Raw genomic sequence first — 19,986 nt, forward strand, 5'->3', positions numbered from 1 at the left:
ACCCCCGGTAAGTAGTGAGTGACAGCAGGGACCCCCGTTAGGTAGTGAGTGACAGCAGGGACACCCGTTGGGTAGTGAGTGACAGCAGGGACCCCCGTTAGTTAGTGAGTGACAGCAGGGACCCCCGTTAGGTAGTGAGTGACAGCAGGGACCCCCGTTAGTTAGTGAGTGACAGCAGGGACCCCTGTTAGGTAGTGAGTGACAGCAGGGACCCCTGTTAGGTAGTGAGTGACAGCAGGGGCCCCCGTTAGGTAGTGAGTGACAGCAGGGACCCCCGTTAGGTAGTGAGTAACAGCAGGGACCACCGTTAAGTAGTGAGTGACAGCAGGGGCCCCCGTTAGGTAGTGAGTGACAGCAGGGGCCCCCGTTAGGTAGTGAGTGACAGCAGGGACCCCCGTTAGGTAGTGAGTGACAGGCGCACTCCCCACCCCACCTACCTTGCCGCGTCAGACCTCAGGATCAGCGGGCGACCCGACTAGATAGAGCAGGCGCCGGGCACAAATATGCGGAAGTGATTTCACTTCCGCATATCAGCGGTGTCCGCTAGGTCCTAGCGCCCGCTCTATCTGGTCGCCCGGCGCTGATCGCGGTCTGAATGGCAGCTGGGACAGCGGAGCAGGGCAGAGCGTGCAGCGGCGGCCGGGAGATCCGTGGCACTCCAGGACAGATTGGGGGCACGGGCCCCCCCAAAATAGGGCTAGCGACGCCCCTGGCGCTCCTCATCGCAACTCTGCCGAACATCACTGCTAACCATCCTCTTAGATCTGTCACAGTCGCGACCACTGCTGCTCCCCAATGAAAGTATTTTTAAATCTTGTGCCAGGGCTCCCCATTAGTTTACTGTCTTGAATTAATGATAATCCTCCCTGAGGAGTATTCCCATAGGTCACTTTAGTGGAATTCCCCAGTGGGAGGTTTAAAAATGCTTTTGGAAAGTGTATACTATTTAAATGGATGCAGCAGCATGCCCCCTACATCAAAATATTCCATTGTACAAAATAACATACCAAGTTCAGGGCCAGCCTGTACAATTTGACAAAGTATGGATCACTCAGATCCATAACAGTATTAATAATAATGTCTTCATTCTCATACATATTGTTGTTAGTGCAAATTATTTCACACCTGATGCCTAGATTAAAGGTACCTTAGTGCTAAAAATATGCCAAAAATGAAGCCAACTGTGTGTGTGGGGAGGATTGCAGAGGCTTACCACACCTCCCTTGCCCCAGTGTCAGCCTCTGTTTTCCTGCAAAGCAGCACGTTCCGAAGTCCTGGTTGGCAGGGTCGGTACCCTTTGACCCGAACACATTACGCTGCACATGCACAATATGTCCATTTGGAGCACCTTGTGCCTCCCCGCTGACATCAACTCCAGTGTGCTCTGGGTATGTCTTCCCGCGGGAATGCATGCGTACTACCGCTGACATTCTGCGCATGCGCCGACCCTGTCAACCAGGACTTCAGAAAGGGCCACTTTACAGGAAAATGGAGGCTGACGCCAGGGCAAGGGGGGTGTGGTAAGCCTCTGCACTACTCCCTACAAACACACAGTAGGCGTCATTTTTGCCATATTTTTAACACTAAGGTATCCTTTAAAGAGGAGCTGTCAGCCATACTATGGCCTGGTGCACACCAGAAATCATGAGGCCCCCAACAAGACAAATTCAGCAATCATGAGGCCCCCAACATGACAAAGTCAGCAAGCGTGAGGCCCCCAACAAGACAAATTCAGCAATCATGAGGCCCCCAACAAATCATGAGGCACCCAACAAGACAAATTCAGCAATCTTGAGGCCCTCAACAAGACAAATTCAGCAATCACGAGGCCCCCAACAAGACAAATTCAGCAGTCATGAGGCACATAAATAGACAGCATTTCACATAAATAGGCAGAATGCCCCCTTAATATGGTAGACACCTCTCACCTGGCTTCTGAATTCTCCTCTACTGGCTGCTGTACCTGGCAATACTGTTTTTGGCTGGATTGGGGATGATGTGTGAGCTGAAAGGCCTGGCAGTGATGCTGTGGCCGATGTTGTGGCTGGGTTGGCTGGCAGTGATGCTGGGCTGTGCTTGGCTGGTTGAAGTAAATGCTGGCCTGACTGGTGGTGATGCTGTGGCCTTTTTGATAGTGATTCTGGGCTGGTTGGCTGGTGGTGATGCTGGGCTGGCTGGCCTGGATAGTTTAGGTAGCGACAGGTGCCCCCTAGTTAAGGTAGGGCCAGGAGTATCCCAGTTTAGGTAGTGACAGGAGCCCCCAGTTTAGGTAGTGACAGGCACCCCCCCAGTTAGGTAGTGACAGGCACCCCCCAGTTAGGTAGTGACAGGCACCCCCCAGTTAGGTAGTGACAGGCACCCCCCAGTTAGGTAGTGACAGGCACCCCCCAGTTAGGTAGTGACAGGCACCCCCCAGTTAGGTAGTGACAGGCACCCCCCAGTTAAGTAGTGACAGGCACCCCCCAGTTAGGTAGTGACAGGCACCCCCCAGTTAGGTAGTGACAGGCACCCCCCAGTTAGGTAGTGACAGGCACCCCCCAGTTAGGTAGTGACAGGCACCCCCCAGTTAGGTAGTGACAGGCACCCCCCAGTTAGGTAGTGACAGGCACCCCCCAGTTAGGTAGTGACAGGCACCCCCCAGTTAGGTAGTGACAGGCACCCCCCAGTTAGGTAGTGACAGGCACCCCCCAGTTAGGTAGTGACAGGCACCCCCCAGTTAGGTAGTGACAGGCACCCCCCAGTTAGGTAGTGACAGGCACCCCCCAGTTAGGTAGTGACAGGCACCCCCCAGTTAGGTAGTGACAGGCACCCCCCAGTTAGGTAGTGACAGGCACCCCCCAGTTAGGTAGTGACAGGCACCCCCCAGTTAGGTAGTGACAGGCACCCCCCAGTTAGGTAGTAACAGGCACCCCCCAGTTAGGTAGTGAGTGACAGCAGGGACCCCCAGTTGGATAGTGAGTGACAGCAGGGACCCCCAGTTGGGTAGTGAGTGACAGCAGGGACCCCCAGTTGGGTAGTGAGTGACAGCAGGGACCCCCAGTTAGATAGTGAGTGACAGCAGGGACCCCCAGTTAGATAGTGAGTGACAGCAGGGACCCCTGTTAAGTAGTGAGCGACAGCAGGACTGCTGCACAGGCTGAAAGCAGCAGAGTACCGCGGTCAGGCGCTCACCTGAACTCCATGCATTACAGCTTTTGCAAGCTTGTAAATGCTGCAACAGTTTAGCCTGCTGAATTGGTGCCCTTGCTCCTGTGGTTCCCTAAGCCATGGGGACCCCCGTTAGGTAGTGAGTGGCAGCAGGGACCCCCGTTAGGTAGTGAGTGACAGCAGGGACCCCCGTTAAGTAGTGAGTGACAGCAGGGACCCCCGTTAAGTAGTGAGTGACAGCAGGGACCCCCGTTAGGTAGTGAGTGACAGCAGGGACCCCCGGTAAGTAGTGAGTGACAGCAGGGACCCCCGTTAGGTAGTGAGTGACAGAAGGGACACCCGTTGGGTAGTGAGTGACAGCAGGGACCCCCGTTAGTTAGTGAGTGACAGCAGGGACCCCCGTTAGGTAGTGAGTGACAGCAGGGACCCCCGTTAAGTAGTGAGTGACAGCAGGGACCCCCGTTAGGTAGTAAGTGACAGTAGGGACCCCCATTAGGTAGTGAGTGACAGCAGGGACCCCCGTTAGGTAGTGAGTGACAGCAGGGACCCCCGTTGGGTAGTGAGTGACAGCAGGGACACCTGTTGGGTAGTGAGTGACAGCAGGGACCCCTTTTAGTTAGTGAGTGACAGCAGGGACCCCCGTTAGGTAGTGAGTGACAGCAGGGACCCCCGTTAAGTAGTGAGTGACAGCAGGGACCCCCGTTAGGTAGTGAGTGACAGCAGGGACACCCGTTGGGTAGTGAGTGACAGCAGGGACCCCTTTTAGTTAGTGAGTGACAGCAGGGACCCCCGTTAGGTAGTGAGTGACAGCAGGGACCCCCGTTAAGTAGTGAGTGACAGCAGGGACCCCCGTTAGGTAGTGAGTGACAGTAGGGACCCCCGTTAGGTAGTGAGTGACAGCAGGGACCCCCGTTAGGTAGTGAGTGACAGCAGGGACCCCCGTTAGGTAGTGAGTTACAGCAGGGACCCCCGTTAGGTAGTGAGTGACAGCAGGGACCCCCTGTTAAGTAGTGAGTGACAGCAGGGACCCCCGTTAGGTAGTGAGTGACAGCAGGGACCCCCGTTAGGTAGTGAGTGACAGCAGGGACCCCCATTAGGTAGTGAGTGACAGGCGCACTCCCCACCCCACCTACCTTGCCGCGTCAGACCTCAGGATCAGCGGGCGACCCGACCAGATAGAGCAGGCGCCGGGCACAAATATGCGGAAGTGATTACACTTCCGCATATCAGCGGTGTCCGCTAGGTCCTAGCGCCCGCTCTATCTGGTCGCCCGGCGCTGATCGAGGTCTGAATGGCAGCTGGGACAGTGGAGCAGGGCAGAGCGGGGCAGCGGCGGCCAGGAGATCCGTGGCACCCCAGGACAGATTGGAGGCACAGGCCCCCCCAAAATAGGGCTAGCGACGCCCCTGGCGCTCCTCATCGCAACTCTGCCGAACATCACTGCTAACCATCCTCTTAGATCTGTCACAGTCGCGACCACTGCTGCTCCCCAATGAAAGTATTTTTAAATCTTGTGCCAGGGCTCCCCATTAGTTTACTGTCTTGAATTAATGATAATCCTCCCTGAGGAGTATTCCCATAGGTCACTTTAGTGGAATTCCCCAGTGGGAGGTTTAAAAATGCTTTTGGAAAGTGTATACTATTTAAATGAATGCAGCAGCATCAAAATATTCCATTGTACAAAATAACATACCAAGTTCAGGGCCATCCTGTACAATTTGACAACGTATGGATCACTCGGATCCATAACAGTATTAATAATAATGTCTTCATTCTCATACATATTGTTGTTAGTGCAAATTATTTCACACCTGATGCCTAGATTAAAGGTACCTTAGTGCTAAAAATATGCCAAAAATGATGCCAACTGTGTGTGTGGGGAGGATTGCAGAGGCTTACCACACCTCCCTTGCCCCAGTGTCAGCCTCTGTTTTCCTGCAAAGCAGCACGTTCCAAAGTCCTGGTTTGCAGGGTCGGTACCCTTTGACCCGAACACATTACGCTGCACATGCACAATATGTCCATTAGGAGCACCTTTTGCCTCCCTGCTGACATCAACTCCAGTGTGCTCCGGGTATGTCTTCCCGCGGGAATGCATGCGTACTACCGCTGACATTCTGCGCATGCGCCGACCCTGTCAACCAGGACTTCAGAAAGGGCCACTTTACAGGAAAATGGAGGCTGACGCCAGGGCAAGGGGGGTGTGGTAAGCCTCTGCACTACTCCCTACAAACACACAGTAGGCGTCATTTTTGCCATATTTTTAACACTAAGGTATCCTTTAAAGAGGAGCTGTCAGCCATACTATGGCCTGGTGCACACCAAAAACCGCTAGCAGATTTTGAAACGCTTTTTCTTATTTTTATGTAGCGTTTCACCTAGCATTTTGCGGTTTTGGTGTAGTAGATTTCATGTATTGTTACAGTAAAGCTGTTACTGAACAGCTACTGTAACAAAAACGCCTGGCAAACCGCTCTGAAGTGCTGTTTTTCAGAGCGGTTTGCGTTTTTCCTATACTTAACATTGAGGCAGAAACGCATCCGCAATCCAAAATCTGCAGCAGCCCGGGAGTATGCGTTTCTGCAAAACGCCTCCCGCTCTGGTGTGCACCAGCCTATTGAAATACATTACCCAAGCGGATCCGCACCCGCAAGCGGATCGCAAACCGCAGCCGAAACGCTCTGGTGTGCACTAGGCCATACTCAGGAAAAAAAAAACAAATATATAAGTAGATAAATACTTGCTTTACTTACATAACATAAATATTGCACTGTCCACGTTATGATTCCTATGAATTTTATAAAGGAAAAGTAGAGAATCCTATTCTAGACAGTTTCCATATTTACTGTGGCTATTTTGAAGCCAGTTGTGATGTAATATCCGCCCTTAGTCTCCTCTGCCTGATTTCCCTGCCCTTTACTATAGAAAGTGCATTGTTTCAGCCTGAGAAATTTTGGCCAATCAGAGGAACAGAGGTGTGGGAGGGGAAACAGGAGGGAAAGAGGCTCCAGCCAATCAGGCTGCATTGTTTAAGGCTGGATTCACAGTGGGACGTTACAGGCGCACGTTAGAGCAGCCTGTAACGCACCCCAACGCACAGCAATGAAAAATCAATGGGCTGTTCACAGTGCCCACGTTGCGTTACATTGTAACGCAGCACGTCCTGATAACGTACTGCATGCAGTACTTTACACGCGGCGAAGCCGCGTTAGACTGTTTGCACATGCTCTGTACGGGTGGGTTTTTTATTTTGGGGCAGGGAGAGGCCGCTACGTAGCCAGGCACATGGCTACTTAATATTCACTGCACTTGCAGTGTTTTCTTCTTGGAGCGGCCGCTGATTGGCTGGCGGGACCACGTGATGCGGAGAGCTCCGCTCACGTGGTCTCCGCAGTGCCTCCGACAGAGCAGGCGCACAGAGAGCTGCTTGTAACGCGGCTCTTGGTAGCGGCCTGCTCCAAAACCACCAGGCGTTGCGTTAGGGGCACGTTATGCGACCTTAACGTCTCCTAAAACGCAACGTCCTGGTGTGAAACCAGCCTAAGTCTGAGGGGAAGTAGAGAAGCAAAAAAAGACAACCCAGCATGCCCTGCAACTTCTCTTTTGTGTAACAAATTTTCTGTGTACCAAATAAGTCATGTAAACTGGGGAATGATAATTTATCAACAAGAAAAGTAAGTGATTTTAACTTTTGTATTGCCTGATTAGCACCCTTATTACTTGTTTACCAGATAAAAATAAAGAATTGATTTTTGATTTTATGCCCGACAGTTACTCTTTAAGTGCCCCTGTGGGTATTGTAATTGATTGGGTGGTGGGTGGCAAGATGGGTTTTGACTGTTTATACTTTATATCAGGGCTGAGGAGTCGGAGCAATTTTGGGTACCTGGAGTGGGAGTCGTTGGTTTCAATAAAGTGAGGAGTCGAATGATTTTTGAACCAAATCCATAGCTTTTGTAAAAATTAGACTAAGGAGTCGGAGTCGAAGTCGGAGCAATTTTGGGTACTCGGAGTTGGTGGTTTCATAAACTGAGGAGTCGGGGATGACTAACCCCATGCATATGACCCTTTAATAAGAGGACCCCCAGATGTCAGTCTCCTTCCAAGTATAGAGGATCTCTTTTCACCCCTTTCCTATTTATTACAAAGTAAAAAGAAAAAGCTTTTATTAATGCCTGTGAATAAAAAAAAAAAAATTCATATGTAATCTTCTTTTGTACATTTTTTTCTGTTATCTGCTTTTGTATGCTTCTTTCTTCTGACAATCAACAGATTCTGTGCAGGTCACCTTTAAAATGCCAAATGGAGACCAGGCCGCATGGGCACTTGATCATATAAACTATGAGAGCAAACACTGGTGCAGCAGCTGAGGAACCAACTTCACCCCGTCCTACCAAGAAGACCTGCACACAGACCACCAAGATCACAGTCCAAAAGAGAATCAGATTCTGAAATGGCAGGAGCTGTGGCCAGCCTTTTGGGCATTGTATGACGTTAATGCTGGGTACACACTGTTACATTTTCTGGCAGATTTACTGTCAGATCGATTATTTCTAACATGTCCGATCTGATTTCCGATCGATTTCCTATAATTTTCCGTTTATATTGGTTTCCGTTCACCTCTATCAGAAATCAATCATAAATTGATCAGAAATCAGATTGGACATGTTGGAAATATTCAATCTGACAGTAAATCTACCAGAAAATGTAATAGTGTGTACCTAGCATTAGATGAATTTGTAAACAGATGACTACAGGGTGGAGAAAATGCATCTGCTGTACAGCACTATCAGCAACAAATGTATAAAAACAGCTGGATATAATAAACACATAGCACCAACAACAAATCAGGCATTTGTAGGATCACCTCCAACAGCAAAGTTTTCAACATTGGCAGAAATAGACCACCTCATGCAGCACCAAAGCAGCCTACACTTATTACTCTGTTATGTCACTGCTGCCTTTTCTAGACCAAGTACCACAACACTGAATGACTTATTGCCAGTTAATCCTGTTGTAGGCAGTTAATATGCATATGGCGTTTGCTCCCCGTCCACTTAGTCAACAGCCAGCACCTGATAGGCAAATAATTGTTCAAGGACTACCAATTCAAACATCACTACCTAACATCAAGTACCGAGGGACATACACTACTTCTTGCATGCAACTAGCATTCAGTGGTAATGTACAAACATACTGTACATCCCTAATCCCTTGTATACCTGATGATATTACTCATTTTTTCTCTCTTCTAGACTCTGATCCCCTGCTGGACAGAAAGTACATCACCGTGATTCCCATCGGTCCACGCATGCACTCTACATCGCACCGCGCTCCGCCATTTACACATTGCAAGTCGCCATTGACTTGCATTACTGCATAATCCATGCAATAGGCACAAATTATGTGGTAATGCATGGATGACTTTGCAACGGGATTATGGCAATTTGACTACTTCCTGCACAGCCGACGCATCGCATGAGTATAAAAGTCTCCATAGACTTTCATTGCCCTTGCGACAGGGGAATGCACCACATGACAAAGTAACATGGGATATATAAAAGGGCCCTAAAATTCTAGATAATTTAGCTGTGGTCCTCCCATAGTCCAATGCCTTTACAACCTGCAACAGTGCATGTCCTGGACGTAAAACAACAAGAACCCAAGATATAGGGGTTACCTTTTATTATAGCTCTTGGCCACAGCATGTGTTGTTACCAGGACACATTCAGAAGGTACTGTCATAAAGAATGTTGAAAAAATCCACAGATATTGTTCATTTTTTTTTCTTATTACTAGTTCAGTAACTAGGGCTGTGACTTCAGAACCTTTCTTCCAGGACCCATAAAATGCATATCCTAGTCCTAGAACAACAAGAACCCTAGCTGCAGGGTAGGTTTTTTATTTTGGTAGTTCTTGGCCATGGAATGTGTTGTTACCTGTAGAGATGGCCCATACTTGTTTGTGCGAATCTCAGGGATTCGCGTTCGCCACAAAACACAATTTTTTTTCAAAAAAGTTTGTGTTCGCATTTTTTTCATAGACTTCAATGGCGCCGACTTTAAAGAGAATCTGTATTGTTAAAATCGCACAAAAGTAAACATACCAGTGCGTTAGGGGACATCTCCTATTACCCTCTGTCACAATTTCGCCGCTCCTCGCCACATTAAAAGTGGTTAAAAACAGTTTTAAAAAGTTTGTTTATAAACAAACAAAATGGCCACCAAAACAGGAAGTAGGTTGATGTACAGTATGTCCACACATAGAAAATACATTCATACACAAGCAGGCTGTATACACCCTTCCTTTTGAATCTCAAGAGATCATTTGTGTGTTTCTTTCCCCCTGCAGCTATCTTCCACTGAAGTGTCAGGCTGTTTCTTCCTGCAGAGTGCAGACAGCTGTGCCTGTATGTAATTCCTCAGTATGTGAAAGCCCAGCCAGCTCAGAGGAGGATTTATCCAGCTTGTAAAAGATAATAGAGCAGAGAGAAGCTGCCCTACTCTAAATAATACACAGGCAGTGTGCAGAGAGGGGCCTGGAGGGGGGAGATGCATCACAGAACCACAACACTGAAGAACTTGGCAGCCTTCCAGACACAGGCTGACAAGTGAGAGATAAGTTGATTTATTACAGAGATGGTGATAGTAGAACGTGCTGCAGTAAGCCAGAACACATTAGAATAGCTTTTGGAAGATGTAGGATGATAAAAAACAGGATGCAATTTTTGTTACGGAGTCTCTTTAACGGTTAATAGCTAAGTCCCATTACATGCTATAAACACCAAATTTGCAGGGTATGTAAATAGGGACAGTGGGTATAAGAGGGAACTTTTTTTCAAAAAGACCTTATAGTTTTTGAGAAAATGGATTTGAAAATTCTCCTTCTGACCATGGGAAAATTAAACGCCCGCCGAATTTAGCGGTTAATAGCAAAGTCCCCTTACATAGTAGAAACCCCAAATTTGCAGGGTATGTAGAGGGGGGCAGTGACTACAAGAGGAAAACATTTTTCAAAAAGACCTTATACTTTTTGAGAAAATGGAAAAAAAAATACATTTAAATGTGTAAATTACAGTTCTTAGGGAAACAATTCCCGCCGACTTTAGCAGTTAATAGCAAAGGCCCCCTACATCCTAGCAACACCAAAATTGCAGGATATGTTAAAAAGATAGTGGGAAACAATATTTAAAAAAAAAATATTTTATTATTTTTTTTATTTATTTTTGTTTATGTTCAGAGTGTAGGAAATTTCTCCCAAAAAATGACGTGTTACCCCTTGTCCCCCATGCAGGCTGGGCTAGCCAGAATGCGTAGCCCTGGCCCCGTGGGGCTTTGCACCCTGAGGTATACCAGCGCGCATGGTCCATGGTATGGGGGGCCTCCGGGGGAGAGGGGCGGCCAAACCTTCCCCTCTCTCCCCGAGCCCTTGTCCAATCCGTGGACAAGGGGCTCTTCCCCACCTCCGGTGCCCCAGGAGGAGGTGGGGGCGACTACCCCCTGGGGGGTTCATGGTGGCATCTGGGAGTCCCCTTTAAGATGGGGACCCCAGATGCCCACCCCCCTCCCAGGAGAAATGAGTATAGGGGTACAAAGTACCCCTTAACCATTTCCACAAAGGGTTAAATGAAATAAAAACAACGACGAAAAAAGTCCTTTAATGTTCTTAACTACTTGCCGACTGCTCCACGCCAAATGGCGTGAGCAGTGCGGCAGCCCCAGGACCGCTCCACGCCGATTGACATGAATGGCCGTCTATGGTGCTAGCAGGAAATTGCGCGCACGCTGCTTAGGGGGCAGAGCTCCGCCCTGCCCTCAGTCTCCGAGTGGCGATCGCCGCTCGGGAGACCTAGACGGTGAAAAATAGTGTGACACGGCTGTCCCCCTGGGTGACACAGAAGCGATCGGCAGTGATAGGCTGAAGCCTATGACAGCCGATCGCAGTGATTGGCTGACTGGGGGACGGAGGGATGGAGGGAGGGAAAACATTTGAAGAAATATGTTTTTTATTTAAAAAATAATAAAAATATTTACATAAAAAAGAATAAACATAGGGGGAGCGATCAGACCCCACCAACAGAGAGCTCTGTTGGTGGGGGGAAAAGAGGGGGAATCACTTGTGTGCTGTGTTGCGCAGCCCTGCAGCTTTGCCTTAAAGCTGCAGTGGCCCAATTAAGTAAAAATGGCCTGGTCACTAGGGGGGTTTAAAGGATACCCGAACTGACATGTGACATGATGAGATAAACATGTGTATGTACAGTGCCTAGCACACAAATAACTATGCTGTGTTCCTTTTTTTTCTTTCTCTGCCTGAAAGAGTTAAATATCAGGTATGTAAGTGGCTATCTCATCATGTCACATGTCATGTTTAAACACAGTGTTTCACTTACCTGGGGCTTCTGCAAGCCTCCAGCAGCCGCCCTGTCCCGCGCCGGTCCTGCCCGAGCCTCCGTTCTCCTGCCGCCGTTCCGTTCTGTTCCTAGACTTCTAAGTCGATGCCAGCGCAGCTCTGGCCAAGCGTATCTTTTCTTCGCGTTCCCCTCTGATATAGCAGGGGACGCAAAGAGAGGATACGCGTGGCCAGAGCCGCGCAGTCGCAGTGGCCCGGCGGTGAAACAGAAAAAAGCTAGCAACGGGAGAACGGAGGCTCGGGCAGGACCGGCGCGGGACAGGACGGCTGCTGGGGGCTTGCAAAAGCCCCAGGTAAGTGAAACACTGTTGAAAACTATTTTCAGTTCCGCTTGAACACCGCAGTCCTCAAGTGGTTAATTAACCAGAAATACCTGTACCTTTAAAAAAAAGTTCCCACGCCAATATCCTCTCATCTTGCGATCTTCAATTAAGTTGATTGAAGAAGATCTCCCACGAGCTATACTAATTAGTATAGCAGAGAATGCGTCCGCATAGGACGCATAGCATCGGCTCCCGCTGTCCTTCCCGCCTCCTCACCTGTCACCCTCACCTAGCCTGGCACCAGGTGCTAGGCTAGGTGAGGGTGACAGGTGAAGGCAGGTGGGGAGAGACAGCGAGAGTCATCAGCTATGCGTCCTCACAGGACGCATTCTCAACTATACTAGCCGGTTCATCATGATCCGGTTCTTTTTAATGACTTGAATCAAATGAATTGGTTCAGAGCCTTTCTACTATGTAAGGGGCCTTTTTTTATTAACCGCTAAAGCCGGCAGGCATTTAATTTTCCCACAGTCAGAAGGAGAATTTTACAAACGATTTTCTCAAAAACTATAAGGTCTTTTTGAAAAAAAAAATGTTCCTCTTGTAGTCACTGACCCCCTTCCAGGTGTTAGGCCCCTTAAAACATCTTTTCCATCACTTTTGTGGCCAGAAACAGTGTTTGTATTTTTCAAAGTTCACCTGTCCATTAAAGTCTATTGAATTCGAGGTTCGCGAACCCAAAATCGGAGGTTTGAGCCATCTCTAGTCACCTGGTCCTGGAGTACAGGCTCAGAAAGCACTGTCCTAGAGGATGTAGGAAAAAAGTTATTTTACAAACTTTATATAGCATGATCTGGTCTTGGTTCTGTTCTGGTTTCTTACTCCAAAGCCCAATAAATGTGCTGCTATGAGCAATAAAGCTATTTCATAGTATCGGTGTGTTTTGTGCTTTTGCAATTTCTGTTTTTTGCTGATGCTAACTGTAGTAGATGTCTGGAAATACATGAGAAAATGTCTTTTGCACATAAATATAAATATTTGATGGTCTGTCTGGTTTTTGTCTATCAAAAATGATGAAATGTGTAACAGGAGTACAGCAACAGCATGCATGCTGCGTAAAAATACTGACATTAAATATATTACTTTTCCCATCTCAAAATATTTAGATTTGTTTTCAGTTTATTTTAATGCAGCTTCTATGAAAACCATTGGCCCTATTCATTTTTTTATAAAATTGCTCCATAATAGGTGCCCTAGTGTCTTATTCTGACAGTAACTGCTCTGCTAAAAATACATAGCAATTGTGTATTTAAAAGACCACTATTGTGAAAAAAGTAGGCACTTAAAATCTGACAGACCTGACAGGTCTTGGGCCAGTCCATCTCCTCATGGGGGATTCTCAGGGTTTTCTTTGTTTTCAACAGCATTTCCTGAACAGCAGTTAAACTGCCAAAATAGTAAGATACCAGCCAGCCTCCCTACTCCTTTGCACAGTATTTTGTCAGTTAGACTTTGCAACTGCTGTTAAGGAAATGCTGTTGAAAACAAAGAAAACCTGAGAATCCCCTATGGACTGAATGAAGATGGACTGGCCCAAAACCTGTCGGTTCTGTCAGATTTGAACTGCCTACTTTTTTCGCAATAGTGGTCCTTTAAGATCAGTTACTTTTTCCAGTTCATAAGGCATACCAAAGATATGACAGTGCACATCCTACATCCAAATCTTCCCCTAGCACTCAGATGTACGTTTGTCCCGGAGTCAATGCACTATACATGTTTTACTTCCCATGTAGCTGTCACTCACAGTATGCATTATAATCTACCAACTCTGAACTTCTTACTGATAGGTTTTGGACTATTCCATCTCCTCATAGGGCATTCCCAAAATTTTCAGAAGCATTCCTTTAATTAATGGCAATGTCACAGTCCAGCTCCTAGAATAGTGGTATGTGAGGAGGCAGACTGGCTGGCATCTTTGTATAAGTCCTTTTGAGGGAGTGTTTTGGAAACAATTCAAATAATTTCAGAGAATCCTGCATAAGGAGATGGACTTATTCAAATCTGTCTGTAAGAGGTTCAGAACAATCAAGTTATAATACCAAGTGTAAGTGACAGCTACATAGGAAGTAAAAAAAATACAGTATATTTGCTCTGAGACAAGTGTATGTATGTGTACATATCTATCTTATATTTTACAGGGATTTTTTTTTTTTTGCCATAGTGCCCCTTCAAAACAAATTTGAAGTAAAAATAAATAAATAAGTTGGTAGAGAGAAGCCTCCTGATGTCCGATCCATTTCGACAACTCCGCTGCCAGCCAGACCCTCTTCCGCGTGGAGACTGTGCCCCTACATGTACAAGGGTGGTCACATTGTGCTTGTGTGCATTGGCGGCTCCAGCTTCAAATTTAGAAGGGGGAGGGGCACTATGGCTGGATGGTGGGGCTCATTTTAATGATCAAAATCTATGTTTATATGGCGAGCTTTAGATATTTTTTGCCTACCTCAGGTGATAAAATTAAGGCTAACGAGTTCAGCAATGATAGGAGTCAAATGTAAACACCACAAACAGAACGTTACCTACAGATGTACTTGACTAGTTTTCTAGCATTCTTTAAACCTTACTTGCGCTCAGCGGATCTGTAAAAACCAGCCTTATCAGCCTGCCGACAGACTGTACACACAGGGAAACTGTCGCTAGAACGGCTGCCCCACGGGCGGGTCTGACGACCCGTCGTTTGCAAGAATCCGGAGTGTGTACACGCCTTTACATTGTGTGTATAATTCCTTATTTTGGTAGTTAACCATTGCTGGAGATTAGAGCTTGTATTTTACAGACAGGAAGTTTTGAGTCAGGATAATTATCCTGACTCAAAAGGTCCTGTCTGTAAAATACAAGCTCTAGTTTATTGGCTAATTGAAAAGAAAAAAAAAGTAAGCTTTCTGCTAGTAAAACTTCTTCGGACTCTATTCCCGTTGGCTTACAATGTTAGAACATACAATCAGAAGGTGGTAGAGGTTTATTTGCAAACATACAGTAAGTGTCAACCAGATACACTAATTACAAGGGATCTTGCAAAGATTGTGAGGTTTTTATGGCAAAAAGATAAGACCCTTGGTTTACCTAACGCCTACATAGACTCTGGCTTTTAAAGAGAGTTTTTTTTACACACCCTATCCTTTCCAGTGTATGCTGCTGGAGCCTGGAAACAGGTAACTGTATGTTATTGAGCAGAGGGGGCACAGTGATTCCCAAAGGGGGGGCAGTGCCCCAGTGTAGCCATGCATGAGTGACTACTGCACAAATGTGCCCAAGTCATGCACAGGCGCAGTGTGGCTGTACTAGTACATGGAGAGGAGCGTTGCCACAAGAGGCATATGTGACATATTGTTGAATATGTTTAGAGTAGCCCAACACTGGAACAAAGGGGTGTAAAAAGATTTTGGAAGCCTTACACATCCAAAGGCTTCCCTCTACTGAGGTAAGTATTTCGATTTTTTTTTTTTAATATGACTTCAGGTATGCTTTAAGATGCACACACACAATTGTTCTTGCCCAAGGGGATCATGACTTTGTTGCTCAGGTCAAGTTTTGGGGCCGAGTGCTGTACAAACACCTTGCTCTGCCATAGCAGAGTGACACATACTGTTTAAAGGAAGGATGGACAATACCATGCCTATAATGCAGGGCCTTCCAACATGAGGGGTGAAAAGGGGAACAATGACCTTGAGATTACTGTTGTTTATAGAGGCAGCATTCCAGATCTTTAAACAAGTTCAGGGGACACCTGTACACGCACTCAGTTCTTGGGCAAATTAAGCATAGTCCAATGACAATCTGTTGCTTGAAATATGTGACTTCTTTCAAAAATTTAGACTCAGTTAAGCCAGGCTACCCGTGAAATATTTAGTCACATATTCATTTTTTATCTTACAAATGAGAGAAAACTAAAACTTCTGGCAAAAGATCAAGAAGGAAAAATCATATTGGGAAGCATCTGAATATGAACAGGATGAGTATGGCCCCTGAATTCAGCTTGATTTGCCTTGTGGGAAATATGTTTTTCAAGATATTACATTTCGCATTTTCAGTGTAGCTTTCCAATCACATTGCACTTGTGTGAAATAGATGTAGTTGCTTCCCTCTGAGTGGAAGGAGACTGGCTTGAAAAGCAATCATATCCAGCAAGGCACAAGTTCCTTCAGTTACTTCAACAATTTTAATAAAAATGCATTTTAAAGGAAATATTCATATGTTTTAGATGTACACTGTACCTAAAATATGGAGCCTGAACAGACTGTTGTAATAAATAAGTCACCATTAAAGTACTCACATAGCTTCGGTACGGATTTGTACACAGTGGCTGTGGCAGGGTGTCAGGACATACTTTTGGTATAAACCAATGGAAAAATATATTTTCTGATTGGATGATCATAGGCATGCCCCACATTCATACACTTATTCCTCTCAGGTCAAAAGTTGCCAAATATTCAGGCTATAATCTTGTGGTTTTCTGTGGGCTCAGTACTACAGAACAAGGTGAACCTAACCTATAAAATCAAGTACCTTCCCAGGCAGTTACATCTTTACTAGAGCAGACTGTGAGAAACGATAAATAGCACTGGCAAGTATTGTAGCAGACATTATGCTTGTACGACTCTGATATGCTGTACAGCTTTTCATGAGACTAATAAAGTGGTGTCGGAAAGCAGACTATGCATGACTATGTAAACAAGTGCTGAACACAAATACAAACATAAATGATCAGTGTTTAGTGGTATTAAGGTAGCCACACACTAGAAAACTGCCAATCACTGTGGCAAAAAGATAGGTCCTTCTCTGCTCTGAATCTGATAAGAGAGGACTCTACTCTTTACAAACACTGCACACAAATTTACAACAGATTTCATCATTCACAAACATTACTAAGAAGTAAACGCTAATTTGGCAAGTACTTAAAGTGCCCACATGTCAGCAGATGGTCAGAAGATTAGACCATCAGATAGATCACTCTCTAATCATAGAGGGAACTATTGCTGCCAATGTAGTTGGGACCCTCCCCAATGTAATGTGTACCCCCTGGGCCTTTTGATAAGTGTAGAAGCAGTGTTTAAGCTCAACTGGCCACTGGTGCACCTTCTTCAGTGTCCCGTGTCTACTCAACATCACCACCAGGGGTGCCTGTATCCTGTGACACAACAGCAGGTATGCAAGGGGCCAGGGGGTGCACATTACACATGAGGGAATATGGGATGGGGTTATGTAGGTTGCCTGGAAATCTAATACCACTACCATCACGCCCCCGACTGAACCCTTTCAAATGAGATCTTTCCAGAATGCTGGATAATTTGTTTTGCTCAATTTCAGCTGGAAATTGAATTTATGATTGGGCTGCCAGGTTGTGTCATCGATCTCTGGCAGATTCAATCATTATTATTGAATCTGCCAGATATCAATTGTAAACTGAGTAATGTTAGGCACCCTAAGAACCCGCTTTGGGAGTGCTTTCCCTTATGTCCAATCTTGACAATGAGTGAGTGAATCATATCTTCACAGAAAGAGACGGCATCTAAACAATAATTTGTTTTGAAGAGTGGGGTAGAGCTTGAACTTCTGCAAAGTTTTTGTAGCTGTCCCCCATTTGCTTTCTTTGAGATCATCTTAAAGGCAGGGAGGAGAAGGATTCATGTAGCTCAAGCAGTGGCAGTTCAGCCCTATTAATTTTGTAACCTAGTGATAGCCCTCCTATTCCCTCCTCCATAACATAGCCATAACTCTTCCCCACCATATTTTCACAAGCAGTCCAGACTTCAAATACACTTAAAATTCTATTCCCAACCTCCTAAACTTGCTATTCCCCACTCAGAAGTTCTTTTGTTCCTCTACAATAACCGCTCCAAGAAAAAATACTATCTCCTAAAGCAATTAGTCCTAACTTACTTCCACCCTTTAAATTTAAATAAACCACACAAGACTTCTAAAATACTCACCTAGTCTAGCACTGAAATCTGCCAAGCCAAAATCATCAAGAGATAAAAGCAACAGGGCCAGGATTACACTGACTTTTTTTTAACATTTATGAACTTTGTTGTTTGGCAGTGTGGTAGGCATAGCGCTGTTGTATTGTAGTGCCAAAGTAGTTTTGTGTTGGTGACTTATGGAGTTTCATTTAGAATAGCCGTTTAGAATCAAACACCACAATGCCTTGTGTAAAACATCTAAATCATGACACCAAAGAATTACAGTACAAAAAATGGAGAAGTTGTAGCTTCCCCTTGTAACGAATGTGGAATCGTCTCCGTGGTCAGCGCACCAGACGTGCGCTGACACAGCGGATTTCCTCCACAAGCGTATAAATTTGCAGGAACCCAGCAGTAGGTGCAATGCACCTGCAGAGGGAAATTCCTGACGGCAGGTGGAGCTGTGGAGTGCAGAGGAACAGCTCCTCTGCTCTACCACACACGCCAGACAGGAATTGTACGAAGGGAAGAACCGAAATCGCAAGAGAAGCGATTAAGAGTGAGCACATAGACAGATTGTGTGTGTGTGCATAAATCTAGTCGCCAACCCGCGACTGTGCACACACCATAGCAGATACGAAGCAGGAACGCGATCGCGAGAGGTGCGATCGCCAGACGTGACACAAGGCTACAGCAAGGCGGAGCACGAGAGTAGCAAAGGCACAGCAAATCATACCATGAGGAGATACGGAAAATAACAAACGCTAGCTAACCGCAAACACCGCACTCATTCGCAACAGTGCGCGCGGTTATGTGCGGTCTCCACGTGATAAGCACAATAGAGACAAGCACGCCTAACTAACCATCGACAGACAAACATGAAACAGAGGACGCGAACGCTTGCTTAACGGTTACCTCACCGAGCCTCCAGCAAGCGGTCGTAGCAGACAAGACAGACACACGAAAACAGGGACAAGCGAGAGATAGGATCCACAGCACTAGCGAAAGTGGCTAGCGCGATCCAGGTACAGAGTAGCAGAACAGAAGGATCCATAGCATTAGCGGAAAGTGGCTAGCGCAATCCCAGGAGACAGAACAGAAGGATCCACAGCGCTAGCGAAAAGTGGCTAGCGCGATCCCAGCAGACAGAACAGAAGGATCCACAGCGCTAGTGAAAAGTGGCTAGCGCGATCCCAGGAGACAGAACAGAAGGATCCACAGCGCTAGCAAAAAGTGGGTAGCGCGATCCCAGGAGACAGAACAGAAGGATCCACAGCGCTAACGAAAAAAGTGGCTAGCGCGATCCAAGGAGACAGAACAGAAGAGATAGCTGGTAGCAATCGCTGCCCCAGCTATACTCCAAGAACAGAGATCCAAACCATTTCCTGTCGACCACCTCTGGGACAGGACAATAGCAACAGAACAAACAAACAGATAAGCAATCCTAACTGCACTAAGGAAACCTGCCTAGTGCAGTTTTCCAGGAATTACTCTAAGCTGATCTTCAAACAAAGAGCATGGCTGACACTCTCCAGAGTGTTTCACAGGAAGACTCCTTATGACCAGCCAAGCATTGTGGGAAAGACATAGTACTTATAGTACACGCCTCCAATGAATGTGGCCAGGCAATTTGCATGACAACGTATGCAAATTCCTCTGCAAGCACAAGCTGCAAAACTGACAGAAGCTCTTCTTTCCAGAGTCTTGCAGCATGCAAACCTACACAATGGTCAAAAAGCTGCCTGCCAGCTGAGCAAATCATCACACCCCTTGTTTGCATTCTAAGGTTATGTTCAAATGAATGGGGAGGCCAGCATTGATCCAGTCCTAAAAAAAATCCATTGATAGATACCAATTTGCCAAAGAGATCCCAGAAATAAGGGCTAAGGATGTTCTTTCCAATGGGAATACATGCAACAGTAACAATCCAAAAGGGAGACGAAGCTACAGCTAAAATTATTTGTTAAGAGTTGAGCTTTAAAGAGAGTCTGAAGCGAAATTCGTTTTTAAAATAAAACACATTTCTGTACCGTACTTAATTTTTGGGTGTTACTTGCCCCATTACCGCCGCTCTGAGCCCTGTACTTTTTATTTTATAAGCCTATATAAAAACCAGTACTTCCTGGTTAAAATGGCCGCAACCCCTCTTCCTTTTTCCAGGTCACGGCTCTAGCCTGGATAATTTATTTATTTTTTCCTACTAATAT

This window comes from Hyperolius riggenbachi, chromosome 3, assembly GCF_040937935.1.
Source record: "Hyperolius riggenbachi isolate aHypRig1 chromosome 3, aHypRig1.pri, whole genome shotgun sequence".
Taxonomy (NCBI): domain Eukaryota; kingdom Metazoa; phylum Chordata; class Amphibia; order Anura; family Hyperoliidae; genus Hyperolius; species Hyperolius riggenbachi.